The sequence below is a fragment of the Prorops nasuta genome, unplaced genomic scaffold (assembly GCF_024137725.1).
Source record: "Prorops nasuta isolate Cenicafe-Biocafe unplaced genomic scaffold, Cenicafe_Pnas_1.2 PNAS00007, whole genome shotgun sequence".
Lineage (NCBI taxonomy): Eukaryota > Metazoa > Arthropoda > Insecta > Hymenoptera > Bethylidae > Prorops > Prorops nasuta.
In genome coordinates, this window is record NW_027116804.1 from 3026849 (window position 1) to 3047843 (window position 20995).

The 20995-nt window shown below is 29.3% G+C and overlaps 1 long non-coding RNA gene across 1 annotated transcript; it reads right to left on the minus strand.

Annotated features, from left to right (window-relative positions):
* Positions 1-7936: 7936 nt before the first annotated feature.
* On the minus strand, positions 7937-8950 carry LOC136775181 (uncharacterized). The gene is made up of 4 exons (XR_010822911.1): positions 8891-8950; positions 8567-8818; positions 8231-8388; positions 7937-8118 (listed from the first exon to the last, which is right to left on the minus strand). It is a non-coding gene; the product is annotated as an uncharacterized lncRNA (long non-coding RNA).
* Between the last annotated feature and the right edge of the window lie 12045 nt (positions 8951-20995).

The window sequence follows — 20995 nt, forward strand, 5'->3', positions numbered from 1 at the left end:
TTGGGATTATAAATAATGAAAAAGCGGACATTATAGCCAAAGACATGAAGATAACGGCTGATCTCGATATTTCGCTTCTCAACAATGAGTGCATTCTTAGAGAACTGAAAAACAAGATAGTAGACAACTACTACTTACAGAGATTCTTACCGAGCAATCCTACAGAAACCACTTTCTTTAATATATTCAAGGAACATAAGTTCAAAAGAGGTTGGTTTGATAGCCATCTTAACCTCGAAAGATCGGACATCTCCACAATTAATAAAATCCTTACCAATCAATTTAACTGCAATAAATATTTATTTAAAATTGGAAAAATCGATTCTCCGAATTGTTCATGTTCAACAGGAGGTATTCAGGATTTAAACCACATCCTTTGGGATTGCCATCTATATGACAGGAAAAGGCACCTGCTTGTAGACATAATCAAAAATCCATCATACGACCACGATACTAACATCTTAAACATCATTGAACATGGAAACCCTGATAATTTGAAAAACCTCTGCTCCTTCGTAAAAAAAGACTAGATACCACTAATGAAGTATCCATTAATTATAACATCTAGTATCTCCAGCCAATAGAGAATATTTGACATTAGAGTCAATGATTCCAACCTTTTAAAGGTCTCTATATAACTACCAGAGATGAAACGGGAGATTGCTCATGCGAGGTCCCGAGGCAATCCCTACCGGTAGGCGGCGCTGGTGTTGGCAAACGCGTGTCTCAGGTCCATCTAACCCCTAACGCCATCTATCGGAAGAGACCACGAAGCACGAGCGTTAAGCTTAGAATAGGGTAAAACATATATGCATTGTTGCCAGAAAGCAGAATAAAGAGAGAGCGGAGATATTTTCTCGGACCTCTCTGTCTTTCTCGCTGTTAGCTTCTAGCAGAAGAGTCGAGGCAAAATCTTTCCGTTTCGCTTTGCCGAAAATCTACCAATATTCGATGTCATTTATATTTGCAGGCCAATGCCTTTATACATGATTTTTTCAGCATATTTATTTATCAGCATTGACTTATTTAAATCAATAATAAATTAAGGAAATGCGTATTTGATATATAATAATTATTTTAACTATAATTTCATCGTTATATTTCGCCTATTTCCGTAAAATCTGCATTTCTTTAGTTTATTATTGATTATTGTAAGTCAATGGCAATTTAAAAAAATTTAATCTTAAAAAAAAAAGAAAAGTACCGATCAGGAATCGAACCCGGACCCACGAATCGCCACGCGATTACCTTACCTCTTAGACCACGAGGCTTCTTCAGTGCACCGTAAACAGATAGTCTTTTTAAGGGCTTGAAATCTTCTATTGAACCATATAAATAAACGAAGAACCGACATCTTTATTCATTATTATTCTATCATAATGGTACACAAATTAAAGAATAATTATATAATGTAGATTTTCAAAAGCTTTTCCAATAACCAAGAACGGAAACTGCGAGCGTTGATTATTTATCTTCGTTCTTGGCTATTGGAAAAGCTTTTGAAAACTATTCAAAATATAATTATTCCTTAATTTGTGTACCATTATGACAGAATAATAATGAATAAAGCTGTCGGTTGCTCGTTTATTTATATGGTTTAAAAGAAGATTTCAAGCCCTTAAAAAGACTATCTGTTTACGGTGCACTGAAGAAGCCTCGTGGTCTAGGCGGTAAGGTAATAGCGTGGCGATTTGTGGGTCCGGGTTCGATTCCTGAACGGTACTTTTCTTTTTTTTTTTAAGATTAAATTTTTTTTAATGGCCATTGACTTACAATAATCAATAATAAACTAAAGAAATTCAGATTTTACGGAAATAAGCGAAATATAACGATGAAATTATAGTTAAAATAATTATTATATATCAAATACGCATTTCCTTAATTTATTATTGATTTAAATAAATCAATGCTGATAAATAAATATGCTGAAAAAATCATGTATAAAGGCATTGGCCTGCAAATATAAATGACATCGAATATTGGTAGATTTTCGGCAAAGCGAAACGGAAAGATTTTGCCTCGACTCTTCTGCTAGAAGCTAACAGCGAGAAAGACAGAGAGGTCCGAGAAAATATCTCCGCTCTCTCTTTATTCCGCTTTCTGGCAACAATGCATATATGTTTTACCCTATTCTAAGCTTAACGCTCGTGCTTCGTGGTCTCTTCCGATAGATGGCGTTAGGGGTTAGATGGACCTGAGACACGCGTTTGCCAACACCAGCGCCGCCTACCGGTAGGGATTGCCTCGGGACCTCGCATGAGCAATCTCCCGTTTCATCTCTGTTAACTACCCTAGTAACTTAAGATCAACACCATAGTAACTTTGGGATAATAGTACTAGCAGAATGGAGTGGACAATTGTTCCTAGGAACAGAGTCCAATACAACGAGAGAAAAAAAAAAAAAAAGAGTATCGACTCTATGTATTCGTAACTTATGACATGGCGCTAGTGTTAAATAATAAGGTTGGCAAAACTTAAAAGAATGTACGGCTCATTTATGAAAATATTTTGAAAATGTCGTTTTGACAGCAAGAGGTTATATGCGCCAGATATTTCGGCAATTAAGTGAGTTTTTTATTGTTTAGATTTAATTAATTAAATAATAGGTAAGATTAAGTACTTTGTATTATTTTTCAGATTAAAGGAAGATAATTAAATTGATGTCATTGGAAGATATAAATACTTGGCAAACATTTAAGTAATCAGATGAGTATATTAATTACATTACCTGAATTAAATAATTAATAAAAGATTAAATACTTTGTGTGTTATCGTTTTTCAGATTAAAACAAGGAATACTTCAGAAAAGATGCCAATAATTATGATGCAAGGACTTTCTCATTAATAAATTGAGTACTATTAAATTAATGTTCTCAAAACAAAAGGTAATTTAACAGATATTACATAAAGTAGCCATGTAAATGGTTGACATATACTGTATTATACCGAATAATCAGTATTTTCATATAATAATACTACGGTAAGGTGTAGGTGTATATTTATAGCATTCTAGCCTTTACGTAGTAATATTGAATGCATATAATGATTGTATGTATTTTTCAGTTAATACTAACGTCTGTCAAGAATCTTCTTTGTTATTCAAGATTAAATTACTAAGCCAATAATGGAAAATTTAAGATATTTCTTTAAAATTAGAAATTTTATGTTGGAAGAAAATAGGAAAAGCAGGTATAAGCAGTATAAGGCACTTAGTTATTACGTAAGTTATTTTTAATATATCTACATACAATAAAATATGAAAACACGCAAAAATAACATGTTATTTAATAATTGCATTGCTTAAACACTAAAGTTCTTTTGTTTTTTTCTAGATAAAAGGCATTTTCTTTGACAGTGTTCTTCCTCACAATTATCACATCATACGATCCCAGAGTGAAACCCTTTAGTTAGTGAAAGGAACAGCCAAAACTTAAATTATAACAAAGTGTGCAGATGTGACTAGTAACGTTTAAATTATTTTAATTTTAAAGTTAAAAACAGTTTTTAAAGACTGAAATATTATTCCGTAATATATATAATAACAGTCATAAATCTAATAAAAACTATATGATTGAACAATATAGATAACGTGCAGTATAAACATACATATATATATATAATAAGATATAAAATGGCATAGCATATGGAGAATGAAATATTTATACGTATCTTCAATGTTAAAAGGAAACACAAAATTCACAAAGGATTAAAATTGATTGAAAACAAAGAATTTTGTTTATTCAATATTATTCTTCGTGGATCAAGAAATGGCAACAACCCTGAAAAAAAATGTTAATATTAATAATTTTATCAGATTAAGAGTTATTTTGAAAATTGTATATGGCATGTTATTTTTATTGATGATAATATTAATATACCATTTCTTTCCAAATATTATACTACTAATGCACAAAATGTAAATAATTTATTACTGCTCTTATTTAATGATGTAATTATTTAATTTCAATTAACACAAAACTGTAATCTCGGGATTAATACCGCATGACAACTAGGTGACTTATTATGTATGATTATTCGTTTACTATATGATAAGTGATTCATAGAATGTATGGTATGGAACAAAATAAGTTTATAAACACCTTAGGATCTTACGAATGATAGTCATACATAATATGCCACCTGTCGTACGCGATATTAGTCTCTAGTTTACAGTCTTGTGAAATGGACATTAAATAATTCATCATAATTATTTACGGTATAGCTACTGTTACAAACAGTTATTGTTTGAAAGGTACGTACGAAATTTGAATGTGTCTATACACCGCCTGTAAATCAATAAAATCATGTTTAAAAATCATGATTTTGACGCGTCCTTCCTTATAGAGCATATGAACGAATTCTGATGTTCCTACTATTAAAGCAAAAATAATACGTAAAATGTTTAGAATGATTTATTGTACAATTATTCGACTAAATAAGCTGTTTAAACTCTTAATTACTTTTCTATTTATACATAACAGAAAATTAAAATTCGTCCGTTAAAGTATATACTTGATGTTCAAATCATGAATATCACGGTTAAAAAACAATATAAGATATGCGAATATTGTAAAAACTTTAAAATTTTTGCAACGGTACTCATTTCAGTAAGTTTTACTATAATTAATCAGATATAATTTCTCAAGAATTTGCATAACTTATTCCAGAACTATTTATATAGGTGTCTAATTTTCTTTACATTCGGATTTAGCATTTATAAGAATAAATATAATAACTTTAATTACAAAGATGAGTCGAAGAAATTGTTTATATAAGACTAAAATTTATAAAGATGGACAAATGTACAATATAAAAAAAACATACAAAAGGAAAAATGGCACATCGACTACGTATGTATTAATAAGAATAAGTATAATGTTAATATATGGTATCAAAAATGTCTCCAATGATATGCATAGTGTGCTTGATAATTTTATATGGTTTTTTTTATATAGTTATCTAAAATGTAAAAATGATGAATGTCCAGGCACTGCCAAATTTATTGATAACGAAGAAAATTTCCTACAACTTAGAATACACAACCATCCTGTAGATAAAAATAAACATACAGAGGCAAATTTTAGGAAGGAAGTCAAACAGTATGTTCGAAATATCCCATGTACTGCAAAAGATGCTTATGATGAAATATCATTGAAGTAAAGTTCTATAATTATTTTAAATACATCTAGGCTCTTCAATATATATACTTATGAAAATACTTGAATATTTCATGAGCGATATACATTTTAAAAGAAAATCTTCTAAGCAAATGATTAACGTAGATTCATTTTGCAAAACGATAATCATATTTCACTCTTATGCTGCGATAGATGTCAATAAGTGATAGTCATTTTATATTTTTTAATTGGAATTACCTATATACGTGTATAATCAATTTCTTCCACGAGTTACGAAGATTTGAATTTGAAAATATACGTAGATGAGCATCTGTATGCGTATATGTGTGCGTGTAGCGATTCGCACGATACTTTAGCTAAATTGATGATCAAAATACATACATGTAATTTTAAATGGTAATCCCTCGTAAATACGTTGGTGAGATTTCAAATTAGAGCAAGCGGGATTTGGAAAATTCTTGAAAAAGATTCAATAAGTGTATATATATATTATAAAATAGAAAGTTCCATTTAAGAAAAATAAAGTTGCATTCACTTCACCTTTATTACTCCACTTTCAGCCAATTAATTATTAAATAGATCTTCGTAAATCTTGAAACTATTATTTGAAAGATTTTTTTATTAAAATGCATTCGTTCATGAGATATTTGCACAATATGTATTAAATACTATAGCACACTATAAGGGTAATGAAAAATATAATTTACAGAAACTGTAAAGGTGCAAAAACATTATGTTTTAAAAAATTTAGCAGAACTATAAGAAGTTGGAGGAAGGATAATAGTATAAAAATCCCTGTTTTAATTGAAGATTTTGAAAGAATATTGTCATCAAAAGAATGGGAAAAATATTTAAATTTCCAAATAGGCAAAGAGAAACATAAGCTAGAAATAATGGAATATGTAGAAGGAGATATAAAATTTATTATATTATACAATAAAAAGATAATAAATTCTTTAAAAAACTGTCAGATATTTTCTGCAGATGGGACTTTCGACACTACTCCTAGATTAAAAAATATATACCAAATAATCACAATAATGACCAATTATGGAGATAAGGTAAAATAGAGTCTAAGTTGGCTTAGAAATATATTATATTTCAAATTTATATGAATATACAGTTGAAACTATAATTTAAAATTGATAAAATCTAGGCTATTCCAATAATTTGGGCATTGGTTAATAATAAAACAGGGCGCTTATATGATAAATTATTTCAATTTATAAAAATAAAAATTCTTCATAAAGCTAAGCCCAAGATTTGGATTACAGATTACGAAAGAGCACTCCAAAATTCGATAAAAAGAAATTTTTCTACAAGTGAATTAACGGGATGTTATTTTCATTTCGTTTACGTAAGTGGTGCATCTAATTAATAGAACCTCTATGTTAATATATAATGTTGGGATTGTAAAAAGTATCCAAAAAGAAACTTTGTAAATTATTATTTCTCGTAAAATTTTATTTTAATAACATTGATGGATAAGCTCTATTACAAAAAATTAAATTCACTTTAATTGACTTCAACTAAGATTTGATGTTGTTTTGCATGAACCTCTCTCTCTCTCTCTCTTTGATATGTTTGAGATTCACCTAATTTTCAGAATGTTAGAAAAAAAGCGAAGCAGTTAAAACTTTTAAACAATACGAAAATATTAACTGATAGCATGAAATGCAAAATATGGACGTTATTGAGAAAGTTATATAATATTCCTCTCTTGCCGCCACATCTAATGAATAAAGGTTTTCAACTAATATCACTAGACACATCAAAAAATAAAAATTTAAAAAAACATCTTTTACCATTCCTTAAATATTTGAAAAACTTTTGGATGCAAAAGATTGATAGAAACACTCTTTCTGTGTTTAAAAAATACGTCAGATGTAATAATAAACAGGAAAGATACCACAGGTGGTTTAAACAAACATTAGGGCAACATCCCCATGTTTATAAATTTATTAGTATGTATGAAAGTCACTACGATTAATTGATGTAGTGGATTTGTTCAAATAACACTAAATTAGGTATTATCTATATAAAATCTAATAACTTGTCTTTTTGTAGTTCGATTAATAAGAATAATAAAATTATATCAAATTCAGCACATGAATAAGAAATATAAAAATGAAAGAACTAATATTTATAATACCTGGCTTAATATAAAATGGAAAGTTTTTGATAACCTGGACGAAAGCCAAGAAACACAAACTATTAATAACTATTTAAATGAATCAATGTTTAAAAATAAAAGTTTTATGTTGAAATTTAAGAAATTATGTAAGAATTCAGGTATATGTTTACACCTTACAAACGTAATACAATCTTATACACTTCTTAACTTATTGGTAAATAATAATTACATCATTAAATAAGAGCAGTAATAAATTATTTACATTTTGTGCATTAGTAGTATAATATTTGGAAAGAAATGGTATATTAATATTATCATCAATAAAAATAACATGCCATATACAATTTTCAAAATAACTCTTAATCTGATAAAATTATTAATATTAACATTTTTTTTCAGGGTTGTTGCCATTTCTTGATCCACGAAGAATAATATTGAATAAACAAAATTCTTTGTTTTCAATCAATTTTAATCCTTTGTGAATTTTGTGTTTCCTTTTAACATTGAAGATACGTATAAATATTTCATTCTCCATATGCTATGCCATTTTATATCTTATTATATATATATATGTATGTTTATACTGCACGTTATCTATATTGTTCAATCATATAGTTTTTATTAGATTTATGACTGTTATTATATATATTACGGAATAATATTTCAGTCTTTAAAAACTGTTTTTAACTTTAAAATTAAAATAATTTAAACGTTACTAGTCACATCTGCACACTTTGTTATAATTTAAGTTTTGGCTGTTCCTTTCACTAACTAAAGGGTTTCACTCTGGGATCGTATGGTGTGATAATTGTGAGGAAGAACACTGTCAAAGAAAATGCCTTTTATCTAGAAAAAAACAAAAGAACTTTAGTGTTTAAGCAATGCAATTATTAAATAACATGTTATTTTTGCGTGTTTTCATATTTTATTGTATGTAGATATATTAAAAATAACTTACGTAATAACTAAGTGCCTTATACTGCTTATACCTGCTATTTCCTATTTTCTTCCAACATAAAATTTCTAACTTTAAAGAAATATCTTAAATTTTCCATTATTGGCTTAGTAATTTAATCTTGAATAACAAAGAAGATTCTTGACAGACGTTAGTATTAACTGAAAAATACATACAATCATTATATGCATTCAATATTACTACGTAAAGGCTAGAATGCTATAAATATACACCTACACCTTACCGTAGTATTATTATATGAAAATACTGATTATTCGGTATAATACAGTATATGTCAACCATTTACATGGCTACTTTATATAATATCTGTTAAATTACCTTTTGTTTTGAGAACATTAATTTAATAGTACTCAATTTATTAATGAGAAAGTCCTTGCATCATAATTATTGGCATCTTTTCTGAAGTATTCCTTGTTTTAATCTGAAAAACGATAACACACAAAGTATTTAATCTTTTATTAATTATTTAATTCAGGTAATGTAATTAATATACTCATCTGATTACTTAAATGTTTGCCAAGTATTTATATCTTCCAATGACATCAATTTAATTATCTTCCTTACTTTAATCTGAAAAATAATACAAAGTACTTAATCTTACCTATTATTTAATTAATTAAATCTAAACAATAAAAAACTCACTTAATTGCCGAAATATCTGGCGCATATAACCTCTTGCTGTCAAAACGACATTTTCAAAATATTTTCATAAATGAGCCATACTTTCTTTTAAGTTTTGCCAACCTTATTATTTAACACTAGCGCCATGTCATAAGTTACGAATACATAGAGTCGATACTCATTAAAAGAAAAGTTGTAGGCGAAAATGTCACCTACCGTTTTAGGTATAATAGGCTCTCAGTGCTTTCGGACGTGTTTTGGCCATTAATCTTGCGTCGCGGCGTTGTGTTAGTTGTGTAGTTAGAATCAGAGGGGCGAGGGAATTTCTAGGGAGTTTGTACGTAGCTGTCAAATGGCGCGATTAACCCTCAATTTTATATCATCAACAAAAATAATATTTTCGGAAAACGATTGTGGAAAAGAAGGAAGGATTTTAATAAATAACAGAGAAGACAAAATATATCAGATGAGTATAAATTAATAAAAAAAATGAAAATTATTGTGAATTTTTAAGAAAATATACTTTGTGGTTATTTTTTTTTTTTGTTACAGTTGAAATCCGGTTATGATGACTTTCAATTAAGGAAAAAAGTAATTACAGACCAATAAATGAAAAAGTATTAATACATTAAGCATTTCTGTACGGCCCAGTCATTTCAATAATTGTGACTTAATGTTATAATAGTGAATGTGTAAGCGATTAGTGCATATACAACAAACTCTTATTGTAAATTTAATAATCTTGTATGACAATGTTTTAATTGCTATTATTTTAAATTAAAGCTAGTTTAATTAACATATTTTTATTTCATCCCTTTCTCAAAATTCTAAACACACATGGTAATTACCTATTCTTGTAGTAGTCATATATTCGTTAAATTACATACAAAATTACAACTGTTTTATATTTGTAAAGCATAGCTGTTTGTTGCAATGATTTTTATTATTCAATGTGAGACAAATCGCATTTTGTTTAGGCAAATGTCTTATTTATCCGCCACATCCTTCCATATCTTATGTAACATTTATTTGCCTTGTTACTTCTTTCTTTTAGTTTTCAAAATATACGATTAATTTTTTGCTATTTTTATATACATTCAGATATAGCTATTCTATTGACTAATTAATCTTATAAATGTCAAGATGATTGGTAAACCATTGTTCTATTAAAGTTGAAGAATGGACACTTGAATTATTTTACTTATAATGTTTGGCATCTCTTCCATAGGATATCTTCTCTTTAAATTTGAGAGGATGTTGTTCTCCAATACATTTAAGGATACTGCTGAATTTATCTTGCTTTTAGCTTCAAATAATTCACATTTGTATATTCTTCCTCAATATATAATACATATTTTGTTAGTCCTATTTGTTTGTGAAATTTATCTGTTCTAAAACCTTAATTAATCCAGTTACTAGATATATAATATATCATTTTCAAAGAATTGATATCTTTCTATCAATCTTAACAATATCATAATAGATGTAATGAAATATGTATTCTATATTCAAAATAGATATCCATGCGTGTAGTTGGAAAACTATTTAAAGCTGAAAACAAGATGAACTCAGCAGTATACATATACCTTTTAAAGAACTTTATCTTCACAAATATTATCAGAACATATCTCGCAGAAAAGTTGCCAAATTTTAATAGCATCATTCAAATGTCCATTTTACAAATTAAACAAGATAATGGTTTAACAATCATTTCAACAATTACAAAAATAATTGCAGATCAGCAGTATTATTAGATCTGTGTGTATGTATAAATGATTAGAAAATTAATGTTATATGATATAGACTGGAAGAAAATAGTGCAACGGAGCCAAATAAATGTCGCATAAGATATGGAAGGATGTGGCGGATAAATAAGACATTTACCTAAACAAAATGCGATTTGTCTCACATTGAATAAGAAAAATCATTGCAACAACAGCTATGCTTTACAAATATAAAACAGTTGTAATTTTGTATGTAATTTAACGAATATATGACTACTACAAGAATAGGTAATTATCATGTGTTTAGAATTTTGAGAAAGGGATGAAATAAAAATATGTTAATTAAACTAGCTTTAATTTAAAATAATAGCAATTAAAACATTGTCATACAAGATTATTAAATTTACAATAAGAGTTTGTTGTATATGCATTAATCGCATACACATTCACTATTATAACATTAAGTCACAATTATTGAAATGACTGGGCCATACAGAGAAGTGCTTCATGTTTTAATATTTTCATTTATTAGTCTATAATTACTTTTTTCCTTGATTGAAAGTCATCATAACCGGATTTCAACTATAACAAAAATAAAATAACCACAAAGTATATTTTCTTAAAAATTCACAATAATTTTCATTTTTTTTTATTAGTTTATACTCATCTGATATATTTTGTCTTCTCTGTTAATTATTAAAATCCTTCCTTCTTTTCCACAGTCGTTTGCGAAAATATTATTTTAGTTGATGATATAAAATTGAGGGTTAATCGCGCCATTTGACAGCTACGGACAAACTCCCTAGAAATCCCCTCGCCCCTCTGATTCTAACTTCCCCTCGCCAAGACTCAAGATTAATGGCCAAAACGTAGTATCCCGCAAGGAAAGAAACTGTAACGTAGGATCCCGCAGTGAACAGAAACTATAGCGTAGGATCCCGCAGGGAACAGAAACTGTAGCGTAGTATCCTAAGGATATACTACGCTATAGGAAAATTATACTACGGTAGTATAATTATACTACACTTGGCAACGCTGGTCTGAGGCTTCCTTGAGGTTGAGATTCCTTTACTTACAACTTTTTATGCCGTATGGTTGGCTGCATTGGTATATAGGCATAATTTGCAATAGTATATTACTTTTATACAGTGTGTGTCATAGCTGACAGCTGTCAAATGGTGCGGTTAACCTTTATTTTCGAATCGTAAACAAGAATAGTATTTTCGGAAAACGATTGCGAAAAAGAAGAAAGGATTTTAGTAAATAACAGAGAAAGAAAAATATATCAGATGAGTATTAATTAATATCAAAACATAATTATTGTAAATTTTTAAGGAAATATACTTTGTGATTATTTTATTTTTGTTACAGTTGAAATTCTGTTCCTGATGAGTTTCAATTATGGAAAAAAGTACTTATAGATCAATAAATGAAAAAGCATTAAATTATAAAGCATTTCTATATAGTCCAGTCATTTCAATAATTGTGACATAATGTTATAACAGCGAATGTGTAAGCGATTGATGTTGTAACCGGACAAAACTACGGTTTCGATCGGTTACATAGATTTTGATTTCCGCGCCGTAAGTAGTGCGGTGGCCCAAGTGGGCGTGGGCCTGGACCTAAATCGATCAATGGATCGATGCGGACAACTAATAGTTGCGCCGGCCTTGGGCGCGCCTGCGCCCTTCTTTTCAGGACTCGAGCGAGGTGAACCCCGTTGCCTCGTCGCACTTTTTGAAAAACTCTAGACACGAGTAGGTCAGAGCAAGGGATAGATAAAAGGAAAAAGGATAAAGGAAAGGATAAAGGACAGAAAGGAAAGGATAGAATAGAGGATAAACGGATAGATAGAAAAGGAAATAGCCAGCAAGGAGAAAAGCCAAGGTAAGTGGGAACGGTAGAGGCTCAAGTGTCCTACTTTTCAGTGGGGATAAAATGGCGGCGACTGTATCTATTCTGTGAGTAACGTGTTCCATCTATATTAATATAACTGAAGATCATTAAGAAGTTAGTCACGAGGTAATTAGTACAGTCCGTACGAAAATGTTTAAATTAGTTATTAAAATGACATTTTTCAAACATCTTGTGGCTTTAATGCCTTATAAAATTGCTTTTTCATTGTCAATCTACCTTCACCAGAGGGTGGAGAAATTGAATTGTCAGGTGAGTAATTTATATTAAAAATCTAATATTTTAATATGTCTATTGTGAATAAGGTCAAAATATTGTGTGACATATGTTTGATTTGTTACAGGTTACAAATAAAATAATGCAGAAAAGATATCAATCTACCTTCACCAGGAGGCAAAGAAATTTAATTGTTAGATGAGTATTCTATATTAAAAATCTAATATGTTAATAAGTTTATTGGGAATAAAGACAAAATACTTTGTGACATGTTTTACTTTTCACAGGCCACAAATAGAAGGAAATCAAGAAAGTGTTACACAACTTGCAATTGAACTATGGAAAGAAGAAAATGGTTACAGCGGATGCATGATTTGTCCAATTAGCCCACTTCGTTAATAGGAAAACAACAAATAATAGTTTATTGAAGGAGTAAAAACTGCAAATATCAGACCTAAATGGTATTAATTGGGCAAGTGAATCCAGCTTATTGAAACAATAGCTTTTCAAAAGAATTTTTTGGATGGACTAATTATTACTGGCATAATTCGTGTAAAGAGATGAAACAATTGAAAAATGCTGGGGGTTTAATTACTGTTTAGTTGTTTGTAATATGATTAAGCCAAATATTACATCTGTAGATTTAGTTTTAAGCGGATACTATCTATTTTTGTATTTATAATTACTATTGTTACATCTAATTTACTTAAAACAAACATTTGTACTGTTTTCTTAAATATTAAAGAGAGATATATATGATTCCAACGATGTTAATAGATAGCGGGAATTCCGTACCCCACATTACTTCCCTTAATTGTATTATAAAGAAATAATAACTGTAGAATGAAAGGGGGGCTTACCATATTATTGATGTTTACAATCAATAGGTACAGGTGTCGTATTTTCACTTTATTTGAATATAATTTCACTTAAACTTTTAAAATGAATAATTTAAAAACGACAAAAATTGTATACGAGGATGGTTTTTGCTATTATATTAATGTTAAGAAAAGGAATAAAGCTGGAGACGAAGTGGTGTAAGCTGAATTCAAATTTTACTAAATAAAGAAATAATCAGATGATTAGACATACCTTTTCATTATTAATTTCTTATAAAAGATTGTATAATAATAAAAATATTTTTATAAATTTTGCTTAGCTATTTAAAATGTAAAAGGCGAGAGTGTAGTGGAAGCGCGAAAAAAGTTCGGAGTGAATTCTATTCTATACGAAATCATAATCATGAAATTGAAAGTGAATTTTTAAAAACCGCCTTATTCAGGGAAGACTTATTAAATAGCATAAAGAATATCCCTGTTTCCCTTAAAAATTTGTACGATTACAAATCTAAAGAGTAAGTTTCATAAAAGTCACTATAGAAATTAAATTATATTTAATTCTTTCCTTTTTTTTAAAGGCATGTAGGCCAGGAGAATTAAGACAAAATCTTTCAAATATAGCTCTAACGTGACGTAACTTAGATAACTACTGGAATCGCTCGGGAATGGTGCACCTATTGAAAATATCGAGGTGCGCCAGCTTGAAAAAGTGTGCTATTTGCATAAACAATGAAAAGGTGAAAAAAAAATGCGAAAATTGCGTCTTTTTTCGGAAACAATCGCATATAACTCGGTAAGTGTGCATGTTAGAGAAAAAATGTATACTTATAAATTTGTTTGTTATGAAATTTTTTACGAGATAGAATTGGTCCAATATCCGTAGATTGAAATGTTCGCTGCAAAATGCTAGAAAATGCAAAAAAAATTAGGTAAAAAACAAGGTAATTTTAAATTATTTTTTTAATAATGAAAAATTAACCCAATCACGCCGTAAATTTATAGAAAAGTACTTGGCTGCAATACAAAACGAGAGCCGCAAGGCCGATTAAGATCGGATAGACAGTTTTCGCATATTGTGTGTAATTGTTAATTAATCTACCTCAACAAAAAGGCCTATTTTTTAATTTTGTGCCAGGCTCAAAGTTATGAATATTTTTTTGCGATCGCGCTTTTACACCTTCTTGGACTCTTTAACTATCATATACAATTGCTATCTTAACGATTTTTCAATTTTTAATAACTTTTTAAGTGGTTTTAAAAAGTTTGAAAATTGAAAAATCGTTAAGATAGCAATTGTATATGATAGTTAAAGAGTCCAAGAAGGTGTAAAAGCGCGATCGCAAAAAAATATTCATAACTTTGAGCCTGGCACAAAATTAAAAAATAGGCCTTTTTGTTGAGGTAGATTAATTAACAATTACACACAATATGCGAAAACTGTCTATCCGATCTTAATCGGCCTTGCGGCTCTCGTTTTGTATTGCAGCCAAGTACTTTTCTATAAATTTACGGCGTGATTGGGTTAATTTTTCATTATTAAAAAAATAATTTAAAATTACCTTGTTTTTTACCTAATTTTTTTTGCATTTTCTAGCATTTTGCAGCGAACATTTCAATCTACGGATATCGGACCAATTCTATCTCGTAAAAAATTTCATAACAAAGAAATTTATAAGTATACATTTTTTCTCTAACATACACACTTACCGAGTTATATGCGATTGTTTCCGAAAAAAGACGCAATTTTCGCATTTTTTTTTCACCTTTTCATTGTTTATGCAAATAGCACACTTTTTCAAGCTGGCGCACCTCGATATTTTCAATAGGTGCACCATTCCCGAGCGATTCCAGTAGTTATCTAAGTTACGTCACGTTAGAGTCATGTCAATCTGTAACCCTCCTGGCCTAATGCTGAAGCAGCAAGAACCATTATATTTAAATATATTAAAAATACATTACAAAGGAAACGTGTTAAATATTGCCCATATAAACCAAAAAGCGTCAAAGATATCAAATTAATATATAATAATGAAGTATGGCAAGAGGCATTAAAATTTATGTTTGTGAATATTCAACATGAAATCACTATTGACGTGATAGATACAAACGGAGGGCTTCAAGTAATATTATATGATAAAAACTTACTTGAAAATTTTAAAAATATTCAGCAATATAGTATCGATCTAGGTTGCCAAGTGTAGTACTTTCGGTACTACCGTAGTACCAGAGATGAAACGGGAGATTGCTCATGCGAGGTCCCGAGGCAATCCCTACCGGTAGGCGGCGCTGGTGTTGGCAAACGCGTGTCTCAGGTCCATCCAAGGTTGCCAAGTGTAGTACTTTCGGTACTACCGTAGTACCCAAAAGCGACATATCCTATAGCGTAGTACTATTTTGGGTACTACGCTATAGTCGCTGCTGATACTACTGGTCGGCGGAAATACGTCAGAGAGTAGAGACTGTAGAGGGGCTGCAATATAGACAATATGTCAAAATACATAATGCATGGTCCGTGAGCCAAGACAAATGTTAGTATTATTGTATCGTAGTACATGCCACAAGTTATAAAGTAATATAAAGAAATAATGAGTAAGTGACAGTTTTAATCTTACTTGACAGCTGATATACTGATGGTATAAGTGAATAAATAAAGTGAAGAAATTTGTAAAATGTACATAAAAATAATTTTTAAAAGTATATAAAGGACTTAACATTTTAGATAAGTATAACAATAAATTTTATAATATAAAATGTAAGATATAAATATTTTGTGGTACTTTGTGGGATTTTATTTCAGATTAAATTATAGTAATGTGTTTACAATGTCACTGTGCTGAGGATGGAGCTATGCGGATTTTCAAAATTAAAATAAAGGAATAGACTAAACATAATGTGGTTATTGTGTCATCGTTGAGATTCAAACTATGTTAATTGAGACGGATAATAAAATGAACGAGTGAAAAAACTGAGTAAATACAATAATAAATAAAGAAGCTGACAAATTAGATATATAATATAAAATGTAAGATATTTTATAGTACTTTCTGGGATTTTATTTCAGATTAAATTATAGTAATGTGTTTACTATGTCACTACTGAGGATGGAGCTATGTGGATTGAACATTAAAATGAAAGGAATAGATTCACCATATTATGGTTACTGTGTCATCGCTGAGGATCAAACTGTGTTAATTGAGATGAATATTAAAATAAACAAGTCAACACATTGGGTAAATACGATACAAATAAAGAAGCTGGCTGATTACATTTATAATTTAAAATGTAAGATTTTATATAGTACTTTTTGGGATTTTGTTTCAGATTAAATTATAGTGAAGTGTTTACTATGTCAATGCTGAGAATGGAGATATGTGGATTGAACATTAAAACAAAAAGAATAGATTCACCATAATGTTGTTTCTGTGTCATCGCTGAGGATCAAACTGTGATAATTGAGATGAATATTAAAATAAAGAAGCTGACAGATTAGATATATAATATAACATGTAAGATATTTTACAGTACTTTGTGAGATTTTATTTAAAGTTAATATATGTAAAATAAAATTTTTGTTTTCTTTTTACAATTGTATCTATATTAATTACTATATGTTGCAATCTCTTAAAATTAAGCCTCTGCTTTTATTAGCAAACTAATAGTTCCACACGGCAGTGATGCCAGAATCAAGCTTTTAGCAACAAAAATGAAGATAAGCGCTAGCCAGCAGCAGTATAGAAAATTTAAAGGGAAGCGGTACAAACACAACTATGCCTGGAGAGCATAGGTGTGATTTGGACTTCAGGTAACATTGGCTTTAGAAGAAGAGCGACTACCGCTAACCGTGACATTTTTACGTGTCATCCGTGTGAAGTGGTGCTGCGTTTACCTAATAACTCAAAGCAAATAAAAATGCTTTTCCTAAATTGATTTTTAATTTTGATAAAATAGTCAAATGTAGCCATTAATTAATTAGATTTGGTAATAAATACAGAAAATGCGTTTTATTATAACAAATGAGTTGAGGTAAAATAAACTCAATGTTTTTATATTAATCTGTTAACAAATGCATTTTTTTATTTATTATTGAGTCCAATAAATTAATGGTTATTAAAAAAAAAATTCCTTGTAATGAAAAAAAAATGAAAAAACTTTAAACTTCACCAAGACTCGAACACGAGCCCACCGCATGACAAACGGCAACCTTACCGCCTGCGCTACAGCGCTCACTTGATGTAACAAGAGCAAAACAGCCTTTTAAAGACTGACTACAATTCTTTCACTAACTCGTCATAAACGATAAAGAATTAGCTGCAATAATAAATACATTTATCTCCACAGAATTATTGCACTAAATTTATTATGTTTTTAATTTGAAGCATATATTTTACATGAAGATACGATACTTTAAGGGTGTTCATGCAATACTCTAAATACAAAACTATTCATATGCTCGTTTATCATAGTTATTCGACTACATATAACAAATATTATAATATTACTTAATTAATTTATGATAGTTGAGCATATGAATAGTTTTGTATATAGAGTACTGAATGGTTACCCTTAAATTATCATATCTTCATGCAAAATGTATGCTTCAAATTAAAAACAATAAATTTAGTGCAATAATGCTATGTAGATAAATGTATTTATTATTACAGCTAATTCTTGATCATTTATGACGAATTAATAAAAGAATTGTAGTCACTCTTTAAAAAGGCTGTTTTGCTCTTGGTAAATCATGTGAGCCCTGTAGCGCAGGCGGTAAGGTTGCCGTTTCTTATTCGGTGGGCTCGGGTACGAGTCTTGGTGAAGTTTAAAGTTTTTTCATTTTTTTTTTCATTACAAAGAATTTTTTTTAATAACCATTAACTTATTGGACTCAATAATAAATGAAAAATGCATTTGTTAACAAATTAATATAAAAACATTGAGTTTATTTTACCTCAACTCATTTGTTATAATAAAACGCATTTTTTGTATTTATTACCAAATCTAATTAATTAATGGCTACATTTGACCATTTTATCAAAATTAAAAATCAATTTAGGAAAAGCATTTTTATTTTATTTATTCACTTATACCATAAGTACATCAGCTGTCAGATAGATCAAAGCTGTCACTACTCCTTATTTCTTTATTACACTTTATTTTTCCGTATAATAAACATTTGTCTTCATTCACGCCGTTCACGGTGACAGGCTGTGAATATAATATATATAATTTTTGATATATTACGTTCTGCATTTAAGATGGCTACTGGCGTATTTCCGCTGGCAGTATACTTTGTGCAGTCTGCATTCCTTATATCAAAATTCACTTACTATAGAGCGTAGTACTATTCAAGATGGCGGACTTGGCAACCTTGGGTAGTACCCAAAAGCGACATATCCTATAGCGTAGTACTATTTTGGGTACTACGCTATAGTCGCTGCTGATACTACTGGTCGGCGGAAATACGTCAGAGGGTAGAGACTGTAGAGGGACCGCAATATAGATATTTCTAATTACTAATTTCAAAATACATAATGCATGGTCCGTGAGCCAAGACAAATGTTAGTATATACATACCACAAGTTATAAAGTAATATAAAGAAATAAAGTGACAGTTTTAATCTTACTGACAGCTGATATACTGATGGTATAAGTGAATAAATAAAGTGACGAAATTTGTAAAATGTACATAAAAATAATTTTTAAAAGTATATAAAGGACTGAACATTTTAGATAAGTATAACAATAAATTTTATAATATAAAATGTAAGATATAAATATTTTGTGGTACTTTGTGGGATTTTATTTCAGATTAAATTATAGTAATGTGTTTACTATGTCACTGTGCTGAGAATGGAGCTATGCAGATTTTCAAAATTAAAATAAAGGAATAGACTAAACATAATGTGGTTATTGTGTCATCGTTGAGATTCAAACTATGTTAATTGAGACGGATAATAAAATAAACGAGTGAAAAAACTGGGTAAATACAATAATAAATAAAGAAGCTGACAACTTAGATATATAATATAAAATGTAAGATATTTTATAGTACTTTCTGGGATTTTATTTCAGATTAAATTATAGTAATGTGTTTACTATGTCACTACTGAGGATGGAGCTATGTGGATTGAACATTAAAATGAAAGGAATAGATTCACCATATTATGGTTACTGTGTCATCGCTGAGGATCAAACTGTGTTAATTGAGATGAATATTAAAATAAACAAGTCAACACAATGGGTAAGTACGATACAAATAAAGAAGCTGACAGATTACATTTGTAATTTCAAATGTAAGATTTTATATAGTACTTTTTGGGATTTTGTTTCAGATTAAATTATTGTAAAGTGTTTACTATGTCAATGCTGAGAATGGAGCTATGTGGATTGAACATTAAAACAAAAGGAATAGATTCACCATAATGTTGTTTCTGTTTCATCGCTGATGAGGATCAAACTGTGTTAATTGAGACAGACATTAAAATAAATGAGTCAGCAATTTGGGTAAATACAATAATAAATAAAGAAAATGACATAATAGATATATAATATAAAATGTAAGATGTTTTATAGTACTTTGTGGGATTTTGTTTCAGATTAAATTATAGTAATGTACGTGTGTTTACTGTATCACTGCTGAGGATGAAGCTATGTGGATCGAACATTAAAAAAAAGAATAGATTGACCATAATGTGGTTACTGTGTCATCGCTGAGGATCAAACTGTGATAATTGAGATGAATATTAAAATAAAGAAGCTGACAGATTAGATATATAATATAACATGTAAGATATTTTACAGTACTTTGTGGGATTTTATTTAAAGTTAATATATGTAAAATAAAATTTTTGTTTTCTTTTTACAATTGTATCTATATTAATTACTATATGTTGCAAACTCTTAAAATTAAGCCTCTGCTTTTATTAGCAAACTAATAGTTCCACACGGCAGTGATGCCAGAATCAAGCTTTTAGCAACAAAAATGAAGATAAGCGCTAGCCAGCAGCAGTATAGAAAATTTAAAGGGAAGCGGTACAAACACAACTATGCCTGGAGAGCATAGGTGTGATTTGGACTTCAGGTAACATTGGCTTTAGAAGAAGAGCGACTACCGCTAACCGTGACATTTTTACGTGTCATCCGTGTGAAGTGGTGCTGCGTTTACCTAATAACTCAAAGCAAATAAAAATGCTTTTCCTAAATTGATTTTTAATTTTGATAAAATAGTCAAATGTAGCCATTAATTAATTAGATTTGGTAATAAATACAGAAAATGCGTTTTATTATAACAAATGAGTTGAGGTAAAATAAACTCAATGTTTTTATATTAATCTGTTAACAAATGCATTTTTTTATTTATTATTGAGTCCAATAAATTAATGGTTATTAAAAAAAAAATTCCTTGTAATGAAAAAAAAATGAAAAAACTTTAAACT